Raw genomic sequence first — 22,220 nt, 5'->3', positions numbered from 1 at the left:
GTGGGAAAGACTTGAAAGGAAGAATGGGACACTATTATCACTGTCTAACATAGTAAGGAATCAGGAATATTACTGAAAGTTGATGTGGTAGAAAATGAAGATATGAGTATCTTAAAAGTAGAAAGATAGTAACAAAAGCTAAAGAAATGAATGAAAGGCTAGTGAGATACTGATTAAACATGGTAACAAAATTAAGAAACAGTATCAGAAACTTTCAAAAATGGAATTAGAATGCTCAAATTTAATAATCTTCAAGTCCAGTAGTTATTAAGAGGCAATTCTCCCACTTCTCAAATGCTCCTATTATTTACTAAGGTATGTGTATATTTCAGCTTAATACTGGGGAGGGTTATTGTAGATAATGGCTTTTTATAAAAATCTTCTGAGGCACTGAAGAACTCTTTTTGGAAATCCTATAACAGTTTTTCAAGTGTTTAATGTATTTCAAAGTGTGGTGCCCTAATTTCCATTTTCTTGGTTTCAGTTCCAGAAATATTGGCAGAAAAAGTAAAAAGCTGACAGCTGGGTATAAGATATTACAAGACGACTCTAATTATCTAAAATGTTTCTTTTAAAAGAACAGTTGCTACTAAATATTTCATTGCTAACATTTGGTTTAAACCGTGGCTACATGTATCCTATGGCATACTGGATCTGAATTTTGCAGCTGGTCGTTGATTTCCATCAACACCTTAAGAGTGAAGTCTACAGTAAGGCTAAACACATCTAAACTTTGGAAACTGAGCTTTCAAAACTACAGTGGAAACCCATGTGAATACTTACACACATATATCTGTTTGCCTTAATTGTTGCAGAATAAAATGTTTCCTACATAAATACCAGCTCAATTTGATTAAACAAATATTTGTAGACATCCCATAAGGCACTATAACATGCTTTCTACAAGAGAAATAAATAAGCATTACAAAGTAGAGTAAAGAAGGTTAGATGTGAAAGTGAGAGACAAACGGCTTAATATCCAGCAATCTGTTCATACCCTAGAGGAATAGGCATTATTTTATTTTTATAAAGTGTGAATATGATGTAAAAGTTTATTAAGACACCTTTACCCATAACATGATAAAACATAAAACTAATATGTGAGCTTTATGGGTAGAAAATGGAGGGGGTAATTTAAATGAACATGTGAGCCGTATGGGTAAAAATGGAAGGGGTAATTTTACAGTTATTCTCTATCTTTTCTGTAAAGACCAAAACCAGAAAAGAAGCCAGATTTCTTATGTGTAAGTCTTGAGCCTACACTTATAAGCTGGGTAATTATAAGCAAATACTTAATTTCTCAAGACATCATTTTCCTCACTGAAAATGGGACTAATTACTCCTTGCCTTCTTTATTGGATTGTTAATGATTTGACAAATATTTAGCATGCAATTATTTTGTGCCAGGCTTTTACTGTAAGATAAATAAAAGATCTAAAATATGGCATCCCTGACTTCAAGAGGTTCATGGTCTAGTGAGGAAGGTATGAAAAGAAGCGTAATTTAGTATATGTGTGTTGTAATAGAGGCTATGGAAATACAGAAGAGGGAGAGATAGACTGTCTAGGAGAGTGAGTCTGGGAATACTTTACTCAGGTTATATATAAACTGAAGATAGTGTACCAAGATCAACATGTTACTGGATAGGAGAAGCCATAGCAAAAAAGGCTGTGAACCACAGAACAGCATGAGCACAAGAACAGAACAGCATGAGCACAAGAACAGAACAGCATGAGCACAAGAACAGAACAGCATGAGCACAAGAACAGTCCACAACAACCTAGGTGAGCATGTAGCAGTTCAGAGTGACTACACTGTAAGGTGTCCATGAGAAAAAAATGTAGAAAATGAGCACAGAAAAGAAGGCTGATGCCAAATTTTGAGAATTACAGTAAATTAATGAGACTGCATGTTATCCCAAGGTCTGTTCTTCAACATCTTGTCCTGGGATCATATGCGTAAGGATCATGAGAGGGAAGCCTTATTAAAATTCAGGTTCCAGGCTCAACACAGTGGCTCATGCCTGCAATCTTAAGGCTTTGGGAGGTGGAGGTGGGAGGACTACTTAAGCCCAGGAGTTCAAGGCTGCAGTGAGTTATGATCAGCCACTGCACTCCAGCCTGGGTGTCACAGTGAGACTCTGTTTCAAAAAATTAAAATAAAAATAAAATTCAGGTTCCCAGTACTATGGATCCACTGAACCAGAATTTCTAGGGTCTGGATAATTTGCACATTATCAAGTCTCCTGGGTGATCTTATACAACCCAACTTTGAGAAGCATCAATATAGGTCATAAGGAATTACTAAGCTTCAAGCAGATCAATTTTGTATTTTAGGGTGATTATCTTAATAGCAGTGTGAAAGTAGTGTTAATCTCCCCCCAATCTCTTCCATACAGCCTAGTTATAATAGCACACACACAAAATTCTGCTATTTACCTGATAATTTTTACAGCAGTGTGGAAAGTAAAAGAGGAGAGTAGAAAAGTAGAAGGACAGGTAGGGACAGTAAAGTGAATGTGAAAGGAATAAACTAAGGCAGTGATTATGAGAAAAGATGGGGCTAAAATCCAGAGACATTTCTAAGAAAGAATACCCCAGATTTGGTAATCAGTTGGATTTGGCAGGTCAGAAGGGATAGAAGCAAGGTTAGCAGAAATTTCTTTTCTTTTTTTTTTTTTTTTGAGACAGAGTTTCACTCTTGTTGCCCAGGCTGGAGTACAATGACGCAATCTTGGCTCAATGCTACCTCTGCCTCCCGGGTTCAAGTGATTCTTCTGCCTCAGCCTTCTGAGTAGCTGGAATTACAGGTATGCGCCACCATGCCCGGCTAATTTTATATTTTTTAGTAGAGACGGGGTTTTGCCATGTTGGTCAGGCTGGTCTTGAACTCCTGACCTCAGGTTATCCACCTGCCTTGGCCTCCCAAAGTGCTGGGATTACAGGCATGAGCCACCGCGCCCAGCTGGTTAGCCCAAATTTCTAACTTAGGTAAGTAATGATGTTATTAAATTAGAACAGAAAAGGATCACATAAAATAGAGATGTGAAAACATTCTGAAAACAAAATCTAATTGTAAGGTATTAATCAGTTTCCTTTCTAGAGTGCTTCCCACATTTTTCCTTTTCTTAACTTGGATGGAAAGTGTATTCATATTTCTTTCAATGTAAATGAATCCCAAGTTTATTATAGAAATTTATTCACTTAAGCACTGACTGAAAGGTCTATTATGGGCCTGGTATTGTGCTCTGTAAGTATTGGAAACATAGCGGTGCACAGATGAATGATGAAACCAAAAGAAAACGTACCTAAGACACCATATTAGCATCTTTTATGTATTCTCTTACAGCTTTTTTGTCTGGATATTTTTGGTTTATTTCTTTGTTTTCTATAGTTTTGTATACTTGTACTCATATAGTATACATAATTTTGTATCTTTTTTCACTACAAAAACATTTCTGCAAATTATTGTAAACTCTTCATAGATATTTTCTATGACAACCTATTTCCATGGGAGATGTTAAACAGTTTAGTTGTTAAATACATAAGCTGTTGTAAATTATTATGTCTAATGCTGCAAAGAGAATTATTGGGTCAAACGGTATGTTGATTTTAAAGGCATGCAAATTGTTCATGTGCTTTCCGAAAGGGTTAAACCAATTCAGACTGTCAATGGAAATAAATGGACAAGCACATTTGATGGCACCCTCACCAGCAAAAACATCATTAGAAAAATACTTTTGCTAACTCAAAAGTAAAAAAAAAAAAAAATCACTACATCTTAAAATTTCATTTCTTCAATTACCTGTCAGGGAAAAACATGTCCCTTATGCTTGTACCTGCATTTCCTCTTTAGTAAATGAGCCCAACTTCTCAAATTCTTTGCTCATTCATCCATATGAGTCATGGTGCTTTTGAAAGTATTTGTAGTAAAAATTTAAAGACAAACATCTATTGAATTTTTGCAGAACTCTAATCCTGGTCCGCACATCTTTTAATTTGTTCACTTGTATGGGGGTTGGGGGAAGACGAGGTGAGAGAGAGATTTTTTCTTTTTTCTTTTTTTAAAGATAGGGAGTCTTGCTAGCAGGCTGCATTTGAACTCCTAGGGTCAAGCAGTCTTCCTGCCTCGGTATTCTGAGCAGCTTGGACTAGAGGGGCACATCGCCATGCCCCAATCTTATTTGAGAGTTGAACGAATGATCGTTCCCCCTTTTGAGTACTTACAATTCTTGAAGCTTTGGAAAGTATTTCCCCATTCACATAAATGTCTTTTTAAAATGACACTAGGCATAAGTTTACTCTTTTCCAATTAACTCTTCAACTTACCTAGACTTTACTTTGGTATGTAAGATGAAATAAAGATTCAAATGTCTATTTTCCTAAGTATTTAATACTCTCAAAAACATTTACTAAGTCTTCCTTTTTCTCCTAATTTCTGATTACTTCTTTATCATATTTAGAGTGTTTCTGGGATCTCTATTCCCTTTTACCAATTTTACTATCAATGTGTATGCCAGTATTCAACTCTTTCATTTACTCTAATTGTATAGTATATTTTGATAGCTAATAAACTACAGGGTTAGCTCTCTGTCCTTCATTTTCCACTCAAAAGATACCTTACTTTTATCTGTTTACAGTTTCTCAGACAAAATTAAAAATTATCTTGCTAATTTCTCATTTTTTTTTTTTAAGAAGAGAATTAGGCTAAACCTGTAATTTAATGAGGAAAACTGGTATCTGTAATTGCTGGACTTCCCATTCAGGAACATGATATTCCTTTCCCTGTACCCTCCAACATCCCAGTAGATTTTTAGGTTTCTTCACATTAGCTCATTTATAATTTTATATTTTCTGTTACTGTTCTAAATGGTTTTTTTCCTGCTTTCTAAACAATTACTGCTATCTAAGGAAGAACTATTGATTTTTAAATATTTGCCTTACATCTATTTACTCTATAATTCTTATTCATTCTAACAATTTCTCAGTTGACTCTTGGTTTTCCTAGGAATGAAATCCTATCATACCAGGCCAGGTATGATATTATGTCTAACTTAGGCATGTAATCCCAATACTTTGGGAGACTGAGGTAGGCAGATTGCTTGAGCCCAGGAGTTCAAGACCAGCCTGGGCAACATGGCGAAACCCTGTCTCTACCAAAAATATGACAAATTAGATGGGTGTGGCAGAGTGTGACTCTACAACATGTGTTTAGATAATGTGTTTATCTACTTGTAGATAATTTCTACAAGTAGAAATTATCCTTAAAATGCAAAGACGGCTTAATACGGCCACAACAAACTATCATCTGTGCATGTGTATTCTCTTTGATGCATGTATGTATACATATAAATTCACACTGTTTTAAATACATGTATTGCATATATTGCATATATAACTTCATCATGTTTTAGATTTCTGTGTATGTTTTATACAGAGATAAAATGTATATTTCTGTACAAGGTGATATATAAAAACTATATACATTGTACTTTATGAGTAATTAAAGAGATTTTTCAAGGAAAACGTTGACCGTACAATCACAGAGTATGTTTGTGTTGTTTACCATTATATACCCAGGGTCTACCACATTGTCAATTATAGGGTATACTGAATAAACAGGAAATAATGTTTAATCACTCAGCTACTTTTTTTTTAAATATAAATATACATATAGTGATATTTTCTCAGCCCAAATTCTGAAGGGGCTTTTGAAAAATCTGTTTCATTCCCCAGATGAATTACTTGAGTCATATTAGAACAATATGGAAATGGAACATTTGGAATTGCAACCATCTCACAACATCTGGTCCTATGACCACTGGACTTTCTGTTATTTCTTTATTTAATTATCACTTTTTGAGACAGAGTCTCATTCTGTCACCCAGGCTGGAGTGCAGTGGTGTGATCTCAGCTCACTGCAACCTCCAACTCCCGGGTTTAAGCGATTCTCCTGCCTAAGCCTGCGGATAGCTGGGATTACAGGCATGCGCCACCACACCCAGCTAATTTTTTGTATTTTTGGTAGAGATGGGGTTTTGCCATGTTGGCCAGGGTGGTCTTAAACTCCTGACCTCAAGTGATCTGCCCGCCTCAGCCTCCCAAAGTGTTGGAATTACAGGCGTGAGCCACCACGCCCAGCACTTCCTGTTATTTCTTTCTCCTATCTGTTCTGTTGTATGTCTATGGATTTGCTAAAGGAAATTCAATGATACTAGGCAGAATTTACTTTATAAAAACACTAAGCAGGTTTCTGTTACCCCCTTTGCCTAGAGACAAGAAGACAGAAAATGTAAATAAGGTGACAAATCTATGTGTTACTTTCACCTCCTATGGAATAATCACTCCCTTTGTGCAAACACCCAATTTTTGTCCTATCTGCTCTGTGTGGAGAAGCACCACTTCCCTTAAGGCCTTATAATGAGAAGTGTACCCTGAGCCTCCTGTGCCATTCTTGTTAGCTAGACAGAAGACATTGCTACTGTGCCAAGAAGACTTGATCTCTCTTACACCGAGGAAGAAGGGAAGGTCTGATGCAATGAAACAGGACATTTGCTTATAATTCTAGATCAGAACCGTAATAGTCATTTGCCTACTAACTATGTAACATTGAACAAACTACTGTTTTGTGAGCCTGAAAAGTTGGTACTAAGTAGCTAGTAACTGAAAGAGATATTTCTGGGGTGCCATGTTCTAGAAAGGAGTATGTGCAAACAAACATAGTCTGTGATTGTACAGAATCGACATTTTTCTTGAAAAATCTCAAGTCATCCATAAAGTACAAAGTATGTGGTTTTTGTATACCACACTGTACAAAATTGTGTGTTGTACAAAGATATAATGCACATACAGCAATCTAAAACAATAAAACTATATATGCAATATATAAAATATACATAGAATTAAAAAGGGTGTAGGCTTACATGTGGGCTGCACATGTCACATGTGTGTACATCAAAGAGAATACATGACAGTTTCTTGTTGCCATATCTGTAGGCCACATTGGAGACCAATACAATTGCTCAGCAAGCCCAAACAGCAGTTTCTCTTCCAGCACCGGATCAAACTGCTGTTTCTTTGGTTGGGCACTACAGGCAAGGTATTAGAGGCCATGTTGTATGAACATTACATGTCTGAATAACAGAATCACACTCAACACAGAAAAATGTACTTACCTAGACCTAGGCACGGAGACCAACCGAAAGAATGGCAAATTCTTATCTTTAAGTGTCTACTTTGAAGCAAAAGCTCAGTAGTGAGATGTGATTTGCAATATTTACATTAGTTATGTGCTACATAACAATGTTCTGGTCAACTGTGGACTACATATACAACAGTGATCCCGTAAGATTAATGGAACTGAAAAACTCTCATCATTTCGTGACATCATAGCTGTCATAACATTGTAGCACAATTACTTTACTTTTTAAAAAATCTAGTGTAGCCTAAGGGTGCAGTGTTCATCAAGTCTACAGTAGTGTGTAGTAATGTCCTGGGCCTTCACGTTCACTCACCATCACTCACCAACTCACCCCGAGTAACTTCTAGTCCTGCAAGCTTCACTTATGGTAAGTGCTTTATACATGCATACCGTTTTTTAAATTTTTTACACCGTATTTTACTGTACCTTTTCTATGTTTAGATATATTTATATATACAAATACCACTGTGTTACATTTGCCTGTGGTATTCAGTATAGTAATATACTGTACAGGTTTGTAGCCCAGGAGTAACAGGCTGTACCAGATAGCATAGGTGTTTAGTAAGCTATACCATCTATGTTTGTGTCAGTACACTCTGTGGTGTTTGCACAATGATGAAATCATCTAATGATGCATTTCCCACCACACATTGCCACTGTAAAGCTACACATGACCGTATTATTTTTGTCACGTTTTTATGTCTGACTGAGTAGGTACAGTTGATTTCATGTAAAATAAATTAAGGTGAGATTTCACTGTACTAATTAGATGTGGGACTTCATTTTCCTAATCATGGAAATGAAGTGATTACACATGTATCAAAGTGTTATTGTGAGGATTAAGGGAGGCAGCATATACAAAGTCCATAATGTTCCCCCTCCTCAGATTTATATTAAAGTTTGGGTTTATGGGAATTCAAAATACACACATTTGTGTGTACATATAGAAAAATCAAGAAAACTTCTTCCACGGGTTTCAGCTATAACTCTTCGTGATGTCATTTAAAAATAAGTAATAAATTCTTAACTTCAATGCCTAAATTAGTCATAATCCCATACTATGGAAACAAACTCTTGGTCAGCACCAGGGCAATCCAATGTCATGTTATTTTTTCATTGTACATATCACCCCCTAAAAGAGACAAAATTATATGCAGTTTTTCATGTACAAAAAAGCTTGGAAGCATGCTTAATAAAAATCATTCTTTAAAAGCACACAACAATGAAAACAATTACAACAAAAATCGCAGATAATTTCTGAAGAAACCTCCATATATGTTAACAACAACATATGTAGTTTTTAAAAGTGTGTAGATTTTACTATTATCCTGGTATATGAGAAATACAAACCATGAAATCATCAACTTTAGAAAAATAAGTTACCCTGCATGACCATCAAGAGCAGTCTAGCCAAAACCGCTAAAACGCAAGAACATAAACATATATACATTTTCCATAAACTTAAATATGAGTGAATAGTCTCATTTACATAAAGTAGTAACAACAGTACTAAAACCAGGTAGCCGATACCACAGAAACTTGTATCAGTGGCACCACATAGCTATTTGGTAATTAAAGGTAAAGACTTAGAGATTGAACTGATGGAAATAATTAAAACACATGGTTGCTTTCCTTATTTTTACATAAATGACTTGTAAAGTTTACACATGTCCATTGAGTGTCCTAGGTAACAAACAGAATGATACACAAAAGAGTTAAATATTATATTCAATAAAGACTTCATAGTAAGTAGAATGGACAAACAAGATACAAGCAGCTTGAAAACAGGACGTGAGATTTCTTTAAAAGCCCTGTAATATAAGGACTATGTGACAATACGACACAACTCTTGTCTTTAGTGCATGAAAAAAAGACAAGACAGGGAAAGGAAGTATCTAGCAGCACAAAACAAAACTGCTTCAATGGTAGAGTGCTATTAAGTGCTGGGAATTCGAAGATTCCAGGAATGTACAGGGAAAATCAATCCACAGGAAGCACAGACTAGATGTGAAAAATGTACATTCACTTACTTAATACCTTCTGTCCATTAATTCCTCATTCCTATTAAACTAAATATCCATATGCTAACTTCCCTTAGGATTAGGTATGAAACAGCATTCAGATTCCTAGAGCTAGAATGAAATTTATAAGTTTTAACAAATAAAAAGCAAGCAGTATTGTAAAGAACTGAAAACGGCTCTAAACTTGTTTGAAGGCAACCTTACTGCCCACTATCCAGAAATCGGATCCACTGGTAAATTCTTGGAAGGGGCAGAATTCAATTCACTTCATAATGTTAAAGCCCCCAAATAAATGGATGAATGTAACATGGTTCTTACTCTCAAGGAGTTCACAGATACTTACTGAGTGCTTACTATGTACAACACACTTTACTAAATGCTTTCAAGTATTATTTATTTAATCGTCATTACAACATTGTGATGTAGGTAGTTATTACCCCTCATTTACGAATGAAGAAATACGTATTACCCGGAGAATATTTAACAGGTTAAATAACTTGCCCAAAGTTACAAAGCTAGTAATCTCGATAGTCTGCATCTAGAGAACATGCTCTTAACCATTATGAGATATATTTAGGAAAAGGCAAGGAAAATTAAAGAAGTCTAAGTACACTGACCATATTTTGTGGCTTTTCTAAGACTATCCTGACGCAAATATCCTGTCCCATTGTCAGATTACGTGCCTCAATTTTGATTGGTAAAAAAAAATTAGTTTTAGAGTAAACAAACATACATGTCTGATATTCATACCAAACAAACAAAAAAGACCATAGCATGATACATTTAACTGTGCTTTAGCAGTTATACACTGGTAGATTTACTCAAAATGATTTTGAAGAAATCTGGAGTCTCATAATATCACTAGGGAATCTGAAAGCTGGTCATTCCTAGTGAAGAAAAGTCTCTACGCTGTAAAATTACTAATATTTTAAACTGTTCTGAGTTTTACTACCACTGTTATTATCAAGTATAGAAACTGCTTTGAAAAAGTCATGTTCAACTTTTACAATTGGTATATAGTTAGAAAAAAGAACACAAATATCACTTTCATAAATACCATAAGATGCTGCCTATCATGGTCTCAACTGCAAATAATAGTAGCCATTAGATTTTAAGAAAAGCTTCATACGGCATATAACTTTAAAATGACATTACTATGCATTGATATACGTATAAAAGTTAGGGTTCCAAAATGTAATTCTTTCCTTTCCCTGCTATCATGCACGGTTTCATTTCAGATCGGAGTTTATAAGTAGTGTCTAATTTCAATATTTTTTCCACAAATTTTCCCACTAATGCTGCTTTGAATTTGATGATATACTCCATAAATCTATATTCACAAAATAGTGGCTGACTTAGCAAAAAATTCCAAGGATGTTTAGCTTGCCAAAGACGTTAACCTCCTAAGAAAAAAATACAGTTCAGTCACCGTGGGGCTAAAGGCAGTCAGTTGTTTTGAAATACAATAGTACTTTCAGGTCTAGACCTGCCATAAGTCCATCATGAAAAAGAACTTGGAAAAGCAAGAACTCTCAAAGAAAAACAAGCCGCAGAAATATGCTTAGCTTGTTGAAAAATGAGTACATCCTCAAAATAACTCTAAATAGTATCTCATTACCTGGGCAGTGTGCTGGTTAAAAAATATTCAAAAGTTGAAGGTAATTCGAATATTAACAGAAAAAAAACAATAAATCAATAGCATAAACATCACTGCTTTCTGATCAAATACAATGATTTCTGTCATCTTTCCACACTTATCTGCACAACTGAGGATAGACCTAGAAAAAAGAGGCTTACCATGCCTACAGATTCATGTTTCTAAGATTAGAACACATTTTCTGAAAACCACCTAGAGGGATGAGTTACCAAGGGAAATATGGAACATACTTTCCTAGAAGTCTTCAACAAGTAAGGATGATGGCCAATGGCTATTAAGGGTGCTGTGACAAGCCTGCTGGCCTTTATAACCCTGGCAACTAGTGCGCAGTAGATGACCTACTCTCAATGTCTGGCAGTCATTTAATTGCTCCCAGTGCCAGTAACCAAAATTTTGACCACACCTGTAGCAATTTATTCTCCAAAGTCACTAACAGTTTCAAAAAAGGGGGGAAAAATCCTTCCACTCCATTCTTTTCCAATGGCAGCTTTTCTCTGCCACAGAATTTCACACAAGGGCCTTTAAAATATGTGCAAATTTATAAACAGGCAGACAAAATGATCTTAGCTTCTGAAAATACAACAAACTGAGCTAGACTGTCTTCCCTCTAGGGAGTGATTTACTTACTCTTCCCTGAAATAAAAAACAGGCTTTAACATACTAGGAATCTCAGCGTTTGGGAGTTGTATTAGAAATTTTGCAGGTGAAGAAACAAGCTCTGAAAGGCCAAGATCTTAGGCCAAACAGCTGGTTAATAGATGAATGGAGAAACTGTGTTTTCTGATTTGTGATCGAATTTTTTTTCACCACAGCACACAACGTCTCTGTAACCTAACAATCTTTGCCAAAATGTCTCCAAATATCAATAGAAATAGGCAACTAGTTAATAACTTATACAAAAGTGTTTCTTATATACAGTTATCCCTTGGTATCTATAGAAAATTGGAGATTGGGTCTAGGACCCCTGTAGATACCAGAATCCATAGATGTTCAAGTCCCTTATATAAAATGGGGTAGTAGATGCATATAACCTACTCCTGTATATTTTAAATCATCTCTAGATTACTTATAATACCTAATACAATGTAAATGTTATGTAAATAGTTGTTCCACTGTTTTGTTTAGGGAATAATGACCAAAAAAATCTGTATATGTTTAGTACAGAAATAACTATCCTTTTTTTTTCTAATATTTTCAATCCATGGTAAGTGGAACCCATGGAGGCAAAACCCACGAATACAAAGGGCCAAATCTGTGCTCAATAAATGATCAACTAAGACTGGCACACAGCAATTTACCTGCTTTTCAGATAAAGCGTATGGCTCCTGATAGAAATATAAGAAAGCATTTTTATTCCTAAATATGATTCTATGTCACAAAGATCAGTGCTTACTGATCACCTACATTTGGACACTACAGTATGTGCTGACGATACAACAATGAACACAACACAGCCTCCTCCTGTTCAAAAACATATGCCTAAAATCCTCTTCATAATAGTGCCTTAATTTTTGTTGTACTTATAAGACATATTCGTCCACTGAGCCTTGCTAACTCCTGGTGAGTTAGGAGAGTTATGATTAGAGCAAAATGATTCTATCCCTATAAAGTTTTTTTTTTTCACATCACAACACTGATTTCCTTGGCTTCTACTATACAAATACTTAAAATCCGAGGTGTACCTGACAAGCATAGTCTGTAAGAATTCTTACAGATTTTTAAAAATCCCTAATTTATTTCAAATGGCAATGCTGGCCATCATACAGACCCCTTTGTAACAATCGCAATAATGTACAAAAGTTGCGAAAACACAACCTCTTATAAATGAGTACAATTTAAATTATCAAGCTAACTACCAAAGTGATACTTGAGAAATGAGTACATTGTCAGGCCAAATATTAAACACTATGCTTCTGTTAAATATAAATTTAAAATAATACTTAGTACGTATACATTTTTTCCTAGTTTTATGCAACTTGTGATTATTTAAATTATCTCATTAATTATGTTACTTAGCAAGCAACACATTACAATTTCTATTGTATCAATATAGAAGACGACACAAAAATGTGTTACAATCTGTCCCCCACCACATACATATACAAAGTAGCAGTCTGAAGGGGAATTTAGTCCCTTAGGCCAGTGGTCCCCAACTTTTTTGGCACCAGGGAGCAGTTTTGTGGGAGACAATTTTTCCACGGATTGGGGAAGTGTGGGGGTGATGGTTTGGGGATGAAACTGTTCCACCTCAGATCATCAGGCATTAGATTCTCATTAGGAGCAGGCAACCTAGATCCCTTGCATGTGCAGTTCACAATAGGGTTGGTACTTCTATGAGAATCTAGTGCCGCTGCTGCTCTGACAACAGGCAGAGCTCATGTGGTAATGCTGGCCCCCACTGCTCACCTCCAGCTGTGCAGCCCGGTTCCTAACAGGCCAGGGACAGGTACTGGGTCTGCTGGCCAGGGGACCCCTGTTTTAGGCATCTAAACCAGAGCTCTCTAATACATATTAGACACAGCTTCACTTTAAGAACTATTTGAAGAAAAAGATAGCTGTAAAATTATTACAAATTTACAAACTTTTTATTGGAATATTTTAACTTAAAACTCCCTAAACTGTATAGGTAGAGAGGGAAAGAAAGAACACCTAAAAAGTCCTTAACAAGGATCAACTGATTCATATAATAAAGAATTAAATGTGAATAAGGTATATAGTGATAAAATATTAGCAGTATATCCAATAGCTGAATAATCTTTTTGAATGATGGAAATCTCTAGCTTTGAAGCTGAATCCTCAGACTTTAACTACATATTGCCTCATATTTCTCTTTTATATCCTAACACTTCAGTTTCCCCTATCCACAGTTTTTAATTTTTATTACAGTATTTCTTCCAAATAAGTTACTTATAAAATACACTTTCACATAAACTTAAAGGAAAACTCAGGCAAGCAAATTTGATTTATACAAAAATAAGACTGGTAACAAGAAACTTCTGCAGAGCAATGTTTTGAGTATTCCTTATCTGAAACACTGGAGACCAGAAATATTTCAGATTTCAGATTTTGGAATATTTGCATATACATAATGAGACATATTGGGGACCTAAGTCTAAACACAAAATTCATTTATGTTTCACATATACCTTATACACACAGGCTGAAGGTAATTTAATACAGTATTTTAAATAACTGTATGCATGAAACAAAGTTTGTGTACCTTGGACCACCAGAAAGCAAAGGTGTCAGGTGTAGAATTTTCCACTTATGGCCGTACGTTGGCACTCAAGAAGTTTCAAATTTTGGAGCATATAAAATTTCAGATTTTCAGATTAGGGATGTCTAACCTGTATTACATTCTGTGTAAGTTTACTTTCAATATTACCAAATAAATAAAGGTAATATATATAACACAATATTAAATTTTAAAACATAGTTCCCAAGTAGAGAAAGGTATCAACAACTTCAGTCTGCTGATATCTGTAACTGCTAATCTGACATTGAAAACATTATTTGTGCCTATGTTCTGGAATTAGTCCTGACCAGAAGACCAATTTTTCCTATATTTCTTATATCACCTGAAAATTACTAAATAATGGTTCCTGAATTTTAAGGTTTGGTGAACAGAGATTACACCAAAATCTTTGGATTTTCTTTTATAAATCATCCTTAATTTGTTTCCTTTTTTTAGAATGATGAAGTCTGATTTTACTTATCTTTGGAGACAGTGTAAGTTCATCAGTTTAGACTGTACCCTCCCGCATATTATTATATATGTATGAATAGCTTGGCACTTGCTATTCTTTCTTGGTTGAAACTTCCAGGCATAATTATTTCCCAAGCAGGTTGACTAACACCTGGGTGTTTGACAGTGGAATGGGGTTCTGAGAGACTGAAACCAAATGTCACAGTGTTTTTTGGTCCCTAATCTCACCTGCAGTGCTAACAGTCAGCAAAGGGGAAAATAGGATTTATTACATAAACTGTATCCTTCTGTTATCTCAGATAAGTCCACTCATGAGATCTAACACTTCCTAAGGAGAAAGGAAATGAACATTTATTAAGCACCTGATCCAGGGCAAGAACTCTCTTGGATCTACATTATGTCATTTAATTCAACAACTCTATTGAATAGTAATCACCCCCATTACAGATAAGAAAATCTGTCCAAAGTAATCCTGCCAGTAAGTTTAAGAACTAGGTTTTGAACCATGGTGCCTCAGATTCCAAAGCCAATACTGTTGATACTCTCAGAATTTTAAGGCTAGATCACTGAGAACCACGTAGAGCACCTCGTACAATCCTTCTATATTATACATGACACCCAAAGAGATTGAGACGTGCCCAAATGTTTGTGGTGAAATAGGGGTAAGAATTCAAGTCTCCTGATTTCCAGTGCAGTACTATATATGATAATCATCTTCATTTTTTGCGTGTGTGTGTATATGTCTGAGGTGGAATGCCACTCCATACAATTTATAACATCTCAACTGTCCCCAAATGAAATTCATATGTGTGGCAATTTCAGGGTTGTACATTTTTAGTGACCAAAAATATTAAATGAAATTGGCAAGAATATAAACTGGTGCTTATGAATCACTACATGTTTTAAAGAAGTCTGTCTCTACTATATTTATTTGTTCAGTCAAGTGCTGTAATGTACAGGCTACTGTGCTTGACAATAAGAATACAACTGTACAGTATATAAGATAGGAGTCCCTATCCTCATGGAATTTACAGCCTGGTAGAGGATATGGACAAAGAAATAGGCAATTACAATGCAGTGAGGTTAATGCTATGACAGTGGGAGTACACGATGCTATGGGAACAGGAAGCAGGGATACCTAACTCAGGCTAGACTTTTCAAAGGAGGTGATGTGAAAGATGAGTAGGAGTCAACCAGTTAAAGAAGGAGAATGGAGTGTTCAAATGTCTCAGGAAGTACAAACTGTATTTGCACAGGAGAGTATGAAAAGACCAAGGGAGCTGCAGGAGTAGGGAGGAGAAATAAACCTAGAGAAAGAAGCAAGGACCAAATCATACAGGTCCTTGACAGCCAGAGCTTTACATTCTTTTCTATTAGCATTTCCTGGTGAACTTCAAAACAAACAAACAAAACACAGATAACTGGGATCCATCTCAGACCAATTAAATCAGAATCTCTGGGGATGAGACCAGAGTACTTTTAAAAAGCTCCCTAGATTATTCTAATGTGTAGCCAGGATTGAAAACCACTGTTTATGATGTAAAGGAAATTAAATAAAGATATTACTGCAAATATAGGAAATGGAGATCTTCAGTAATTAAGCCTCCTTGGGCCCTAATTTCTTCAGTTCTATTAAAAAACAGGCTGGAGATTAGACGCAGCATGATACAGTGAAAGGAGTCGGAAAATGTTGGTTTTGTCAATGAGTCTGTCACCTGCCAACTGACTTCAGATTAGAATACCATTTCTTAGGGATAGTAATACTACTCTGTCTACGGCACTGTTAATATAGCTCAAGGTAATACTTAAGAAAAACTATTTGATAACTGTGCTAATAAAATGTAAACCATGATATTCTAAGACATATACTTCTAAAGCTGAATAATTTTTAAGATTGTAAATACTTTCACTGGAGATGAAATATTTTATAATGCTTAAGAAACACTTCATTTAAAGAATCACCCCTATCTTGGAATTCAAGATATAAAATAACAAAATAGAGAACTGATCCTTTTAATGCTACTGTAGCTGCTCAAGAGATCAAACGGGATTAAGTTACCTCTCTTCAAATAAACAGATCAACAGAGCAAGTGCCCTTTAAATGGTAATCGTAATTGTTTAAAAATCTTTATTCAGTAAAGGGCACTTATAAGAAGCGGCACACAAAGTAAACTGGTTTAGAGAAAAAGTTATTACAATCTACTTTATGTTGTGTATTATTTATAAGTTTGGGTTTTTTGTTTTGTTTTTTAAGGGGATACTGATTTGGGATGGAGAGGACCTTATCCTGACAGGAAGGAAGCTCTGCCACCAGAAAGGCTGTTCCACGCACAGAGCAAGCAAAACCACTGCATTTTTACAGTCTCCCTTTTAAATATATCAAGGCCCATGACAATTTACACTTCCATGAAGCCATTTTTCAGTTTAAGTACAATATTTGTATTTGATAATATCTCTTTAATGCTATAACCAATTTAGTTAAAATTTTTTTAACTTTAAATAAAAACACTCTTCTATATTTACAGGTGTTTCATTTTTAATTATTTAAAACTGACGGGAATGTCTTTAAAACTTTATACGCACAATCATACAATATTAATATTCCTTTACTTTCTTGTTATTTCCCCCATGATGCTATTATTACGATATGCTATCATTTTTGTAATCAACTTTTGTGATTTTAATAGGAAAGTACTCTATTTTGAAAAAGCACAAGAAACTTTTGAAAAAAGCTATGAAGTTTTATTTTGTCCCAAAATGTGAGATGAAAAAACTTAAGCAAAATACCCACACACACACACGTAAACACACACAGTCCTCTTCAGATAATTTTGGCTGATGACACTGCAGAACAGTTAATCTGATAATTAAAATTTTCCAGAACATGTGATGTTTAGATGGAGATCTATGCTGTCAATCGGACTTCAGTGCTTCAGTTAAAAGAAAAAAAAAAAAAAAAAAACTTAAAACCTGAATACAAAGACACGTTAAATTGTTAAGACTGTAGTTGCTCTGAGAGCAAAGTGTTTCGATTTATCCAAACTAACTTAGCAACACGGTATTTTGAGTATTTTCCAGAAGTTTTCTTAAAACACTCAATCCAGCACATAAACAAATTTTGTACGGTGCAATGTAAGCAAATACTCAGAAAAATTCAATTTCTAAGCAGGATAACATATGACCAATACTGCCCTCAGTGGTTCAAAAGTCGCAGTAGAAATGATCCCCTGAGATAACCTGGAATTTACCTACCGAAGTATTCTAAGGGGTTCTCCCCGGCCACACAAACTATGATTCAAAATATCGTTCCGAAAACCCAGGTCCTGCATGTGCACAAAGGCGCAGTGCTGGAATGAGGAAGCTTCACCAAGATGAAATCAAAACTCTAATTCATTAAAGAATATGCAGACTGTTTTCTAGAAAGCCCCTCTTGTTGCGCTCCCTTTACCCTTTATTTAACTATGTAAACAGCCTCAATTATTGACATTAAAAAAACAGCTTTCGATTCCCAAGTCTGGTAACATGGTTGGCCACCATCACTATTCCTTTAGCATCCTAAAATAAACCCCTCAAGCCGAGGTCAAAAACACGCCGGCCGAAGGTCTGGTGTTTACATAGCCCAATCCCGGGCCCTACCCTACCTTTCCGAGCCACTTAGGAGCCATGAACAGGCATCACATAATACACTTAGTAAAGACACAAGTCACATGAGTCAGTGTCTCAGGTCTATGAATGAAAGATCTAAACGTTTGTCTCAGCTAAAAGGAAAAAACAACCTCGAAAGGAAGGGTGGGAGGGGAGCTGGCGGGGGTGAGGGGAGCGGTGTTCCTTCCATACCCCTGCCGGGCGATTTAAACCCAGTAAGAGGCAAACGCAGGGCCGCCAGGCTGGCGGGGCCGGAGTCCTCGGGCGTGACAGCCCCTCAGGAAAAGCTCGCGGTTCCGCGCCCGGGTCCCTTGCGCCGCGGTGCTCGCGGCAGCCCCTCCACCCGCGGGCTGGGTGGGCGTGCAGGGCGCGGGAGACGGAGCCACCGCGGCCGGGGCGGCGGCCCTGGGCGCACTTCCTCAACCTCCAGCCGCCCCGTCCCCAAAACTGGGAGTAGAAGGAAAGGAAGAGCGAGGCGGCAGCCAGAGAGAAAGGAGAAGGAGCGGCGAGCCCTCGCCTCTGCAGCTGGGAGAGGCCAGAGGCAGGCGAGGGAGAGGGAGCGGCGATCGCAGGCGAACTCCGCCGCGGGCCGACGCTGGGAGACGACCAGCCCGTAGCCCCCGCCCAACACGGCGGGCGCGCCCGGGAGTCTCCGGCACCCACCCGGTCCCCATTCCCACCGCACCCGCTCCCGGCCAGTCCGCGCTCTACTCACGCTCGGGGCTCTTCCAGGCTCCGCGGCTCTAACCGCATCGGGTCCCAGCCCCGCGGGCGGCGGCGGCGGCGCCGAGGGAGAGGAGAGCGGGCGGCACGGCCCCCGCCTCCCGGCCCCTCTCCCCCGCCGCTCCGGAGCTGCCCGGCCGGGCCCGAGCCCTGCCTCGCCGGCGGCCCCAGCCCCAGTCCCAGCGGCCGCGGTAGCAGCAGCCCGAGACCTCAGCGGCCGCAGCGGCGGCACCGGAACTGCCGCTTTCTCCTTCTCGCTCCCTCTCCTCGCTAGCCCCCGCCACACGCCCCCGCCCCCGACTCCTTTCTCCGTCGCCCCTGTTTTTTTTTCCTTTTGTTTCCAGAATAAACTTTATTGGTCTCTTTTTCCGCTCACATCGTGTAAACAAACAACGAACTCTTCCCCACCCCCTCGGCTCCCCCCCTCCTCCAGCAGAGGAGGGTAAGAGCTGAGGAGGGGCAGAGCCTACAATCCCCCGGAAGCAGATGCGTAAAGAAGCGGAAGTGAAATTGAGGCGAGGAAGAGCAGGAGTGGGCAAATAGGGTAACAATATGTGCTACTGCGCCTGCGTTTTGCTTTTCCGCCCGAAGTTTATGTACAGTTGTGGCTGCTCTTCTGACGTTTGTTTAATGATCCGTCTTCTGCAGTAGTGAGGGTGTTGTGTCATCCTAGGACAACATACATGTAGTATATTTGTTTCTACGAGCAGCAGGCGAGCTGGGGTAGAGATATAGAAAGGAATATTGGGAGCAAGTGGGTTATTTCACTTTTACACCCATAGAGGAAACGAGAATTAGTTCGGGCGTGAGAGGAGGTGCGGTGGCTAACCGCCGCTGTCAGTGGCTAACCAGCGTGGTTATGGATTCTATAATAGAAAGAATGCTTTTTACAAAGCGTTGCTGTGCGTTCTTCTGCCGACATGGTTTAAGTTGTATACCATCCCGAAGGCGGAATGCGCTGTCACAGCCCTCTGCAGTCCTCTGACTCACTTCGTGGAGACCTTTTGCTATGCCCTCATTTTTTTTTTTTTTAAATCGAATTCTGATTCGAACCAGCTTGTAGGATTCAATTCTAACTATTCAGAAGACGTGGGGGATTTTTCGCGTGATGCCAACAGAGACTTCAGAAATGTCATATAGGCTATAGATTTGATTCAAGGTAGTGTCTTGGTGCTGCGTACCTTAGAAGTCTGTTTGCTTGAGAGTAAATCAATCTGTTGACTTTTGAGATAACTACTGATAAGGGTTCGGTACTGTGCATTTTTCTCCCCCTACTGGTCTTTTGTTGTAATATTGGAAAAGCGTAGGAGCAGTGATTAGAAGTCTGAGATACAAGTACTCCAGCATGGGTTCCTCGAATTTTTAAGTAATAGAGGGCTTGGGAAGTGACCCATCCTAGACATGTTACAGTCCTACTTGTCCTCTAGAGCAAAACTCTGACCAATAACAGTCTTCTCGAACACCGCACGTCCGTCCATACCCCAATGGTAAATGAGATGGATCTGTTCCTCTTTGTGGTCGTAGTTTCACTTGACTGTATTTCTTTCTTTCCTGTGTTTTCTTTCTTTCGTCCTTTTTCTCCCTTTAGCTCGGGTTTTCATCTCACATTCCAGGGGTTTGTGTTTCTAAATGTTTTTCTCGAACCAATGTTCTTCAGCAGTTTTAGAACACTGTTACTCCAGAGTACAGGTTTTTTTTTAAAAAGCAACACTGAATTGCTAGTCAAAGTAAATCTTAAGGCAATATATCCCAAATTGTGTTTCAAGCACAGAGTTATATGAGATATTAATAGGTAGACCTTGGTGGGGAAAAATATATTAGGGATATTTTTCCTTATAAAATTTATTTTTTATTTATTATTATTATTATTATTTTGAGCCAGAGTCTCACTCTGTAGCCCAGGCTGGAGTTCAGCGGTGCAATCTCGGCTCACTGCAGTCTCTGCCTCCCGGGTTCAAGCGATTCTTCTGCCTTAGCCTCCCGAGTAGCTGGGATTACAGGCACCAGCCACCGTGCCAGCTAATTTTTGTATTTCTTAGTAGAGACGGGGTTTCACCATGTTGGTCAGGCTGGTCTCAAACTTTTGACTTCAGGTGATCCACCCCCCTCGACCTCCCAAAGTGCTGGGATTACAGGCGTGAGCCACCGCATCTGGCCTCTTTGTGATTTTTAAAAATGTTTTATTTTTTGTAAAGACAGAGTCTTGCTTTGTTGCCCAGACTGGTCTCCAACTCCTGGGCTCAAGAGATTCATCTACCTCGGCCTCCCAAAGTGTTGGGATTACAGGCTTCAGCCAACATGCCCAGCCTAAAATTTATTTTTTAATAAGTAAGAAAATGCTAATTACATAATATGTTTTTTGTTATGTGATTATCTGCCCTTAAAAAGTCATGTGTCATAGCAGAAAAAGCCATACCTGGTACTTGAATGCATGACACCATTCATTGGTGCAGGAGTAGCATTTACTATTCAATTCACAGTTGACATGTTTGCCTTATATGTTAGCCATTGGTCTTAGGTGTCATCTTGCTTTCAAAGGTTTTTGCAATGTTCTTCAGTGTTTAAAATATCTATATGATATAAAAATATCTGTATGATATAAGCATCTATATGACCAAACTCATCACTCAGGGATTAGGAGCTGAAAGAAGGTTTTAAAAAACTAATGATTCTGAGACTGTAAATAAAACAAAAAATGGTATGCTTCAAAATTAAATAATTGCATCCTAAGGGTTCTAAAGGCAGGAGGTGAAATGTCCAGTATGTAGCTATTGTTCTATTCTAATAATCAGAATTATAATGACAGTTACTTGCCTTTTGGGTTTATTTCCATTGAAAATCATAACTGATACTCAAATATGCACCAAAACATTCTCTAATAGCACTTAGGTCACTACTAAGCTTTGAAGTCCTTTGTAAATAAGAGTCAAGTTGATTATGTAGCAGTATACTTTAGATGTATAAAATTGCCAAGTCGAACAATAAAAACACACCAAAAGATAACGATATGAGCTACCATGTAGCACTGGTTTTTTTTTTTGTTTTTTTTTGGAGATGGAGTCTCGCTCTGTCACCCAGGCTGGAGTGCAGTGGCATGATCTTGGCTCACTGCAACCTCCGCCTCCCAGGTTCAAGTGATTCTCCTGCCTCAGCCTTCCGAGTAGCTGGGACTACAGGCACGTGCCACCATGCCCGGCTAATTTTTGTATTTTTAGTAGAGACGGGGTTTCACCATATTGGTCAGGCTGTCTTGAACTCCTGACCTCAT

At 37.9% G+C, this 22,220-nt stretch overlaps 1 protein-coding gene across 2 annotated transcripts in view; it reads right to left on the bottom strand.

The window, feature by feature from the left end:
• Window positions 1-19,075, bottom strand: part of PIK3CA (phosphatidylinositol-4,5-bisphosphate 3-kinase catalytic subunit alpha) — a 91,252-nt gene extending 72,177 nt beyond the window's left edge. The window contains exons 1-2 of one of the 2 annotated variants that reach the window (XM_054553024.1): window positions 18,945-19,067; window positions 17,376-17,514 (exon numbers count right to left, since the gene is read on the bottom strand). The gene's annotated coding sequence lies outside the window, so the exon portion shown is untranslated. Of the gene's footprint in view, window positions 1-17,375; window positions 17,515-18,944 lie in introns of both variants that reach the window. The other variant, XM_024244864.3, reaches the window with a different exon arrangement.
• Window positions 19,076-22,220: the final 3,145 nt, after the last annotated feature.

The sequence above is a fragment of the Pongo abelii genome, chromosome 2 (assembly GCF_028885655.2).
Source record: "Pongo abelii isolate AG06213 chromosome 2, NHGRI_mPonAbe1-v2.0_pri, whole genome shotgun sequence".
NCBI lineage: Eukaryota > Metazoa > Chordata > Mammalia > Primates > Hominidae > Pongo > Pongo abelii.
The sequence above is the reverse complement of the archived record's forward strand: the minus strand, read 5'-3'. Positions and strand labels throughout refer to the sequence as shown.